We start from the raw sequence: 1,804 nt of genomic DNA, 5'->3' as shown, positions 1-1,804 counted from the left end.
CTGTGTGTAGGGAAACCTGAAAAACCAAGGAGACCTTGTAGTGTGTTACTGAACGATAAGTTAAAAATATAGCACATGATCATCACACTGAAAAGGATTAATTTTCCTGATGAGCCTTATCACTGATGGTAAACATGACGACCAAACCGCTTCATGTGTGAAGACAAATCTTTAAGTGAGGTGTTATCAGATGGAAGAAGGGCTGCATGACATTTTTGTGTATTCAGGCTTATCTAAACGGTAAAGGATTTTTATTACATGTCTGGCTGACTACAAGTTTATTTGCAAACTAGAAACTATTTTGTAGTTTTTTTCAGTCATATTAAGAATAATTTATTTGTGACATTTTGCCATCAAGAATAAATTATTCTTATTAACCAGCACAGTGGAGACATACAGGTAATTACATATCAAAAAGTGGGCTGTCATCAAACCAGGGATATTGCATATCAAAACACCCAGTCTAATGTGTTCTGGCCCTTTTATCACATTACACCTGCTCCTGGAAAAAAGCAAGCGTGATATGGCAGACAGGCGAGAGTTGGATGAACCATTCATGAGTGTGAGAGAAGTTAGTTAAAGTCAAGAGAAAAAGAGGCTACTGGTCTGTGTCACAGTGAACAATATGGCTGCTTAAAAATACATGAGAAATAAATAAATAAAATAAGCCTGTGGATTACACAATATTTTGGTTTCAGGGACTCCAGTTGCTTTTCTTTCCAAGCTCCTTGGAGTAATATGACCTGGATGACTGAGACCTACACAGATGTTTCAAGGACTCAAAAATATTTCTTACAACTGCTAGTTTTTTTGAGTCTGTTCTACAGTGTCCATTGTAAGGCTCATGGACAAACTGGCACCCTTACAGCATTTCTACTTAAAGTAAACACAAAAATATTGCAGCAATAAGTGCTCGGACTATAGCTTGAACATGCTCTCTGTATTTTTGTTGATATAATAATGTGCTGCAGTCTGTCCTACTACACAATAAAACTCTGAATGTCCCTGTTTGAGACCTTGAGAGTTTTTCTGTGTGGCTGCATGAGACTGTGGAGTCCTTTGAGAATGCTTTGTGGTTCATGGCCAAAGAAATAAAGCACACAAACAATTATTTATTTCTTTTTCTATATTTAGACTCCTTCAGCTTCTGAAACATGGCTGCAAGTCTTCCGAGTATCCATTGGGTAGAAATGAGTTGCAGTTTCAAAAGATGCCTTTAACATGTTACAAGAAAAATGTGCAAAAAGAACACTGCAACAGCAACACTGTTGCTGTCTGGTTGCACCCAAGGCACTTCAAAGCCCTTTTTGAAGATGCAGTGTGAGTGTGGTGTGAGCTTTGTAAGATGGCTCACCAGAAAGATTTCCAAAGGAGCCATGCAACCGTTTCCTGGACACTTCTTCAAATGACAGTAGAAATTATAGCATCTAGATACATTGTAACTGCTATATTGTCACAGATCGTAACTCTAAAGTTCATAGTAATTTGTATGAGTCAGTGAATTATTATCACTTCATTAATTGTGTAACATTATAAAGAACTGTAATGTAGAAGATGTTAGAGCTGCCTCTGTATAAATAAACTGAAAAAGCTTTGTCATTCTGTTTTGTCTGTGTATCTGTAAATGTCAGTCACCTGAAAATGATTTAACACACAAGCTGTTACTCTCTTTCTCCCTGAACAAACCCAAACAAGGCCAGCCATACATACCACAAGCTTTATATGTCTGACTGACTGATAATGTTTGTCTGTGGCTTCCGGTACTCTCTAACTCTGTTACCTCTTTTTCTATGTATTCTTTCCT

The sequence above is a fragment of the Pundamilia nyererei genome, unplaced genomic scaffold, assembly GCF_000239375.1.
Source record: "Pundamilia nyererei isolate P.nyererei 1_Seehausen unplaced genomic scaffold, PunNye1.0 scaffold00065, whole genome shotgun sequence".
Classification (NCBI taxonomy): Eukaryota; Metazoa; Chordata; class Actinopteri; order Cichliformes; family Cichlidae; genus Pundamilia; species Pundamilia nyererei.
Note: the sequence above shows the minus strand (reverse complement) of the source record.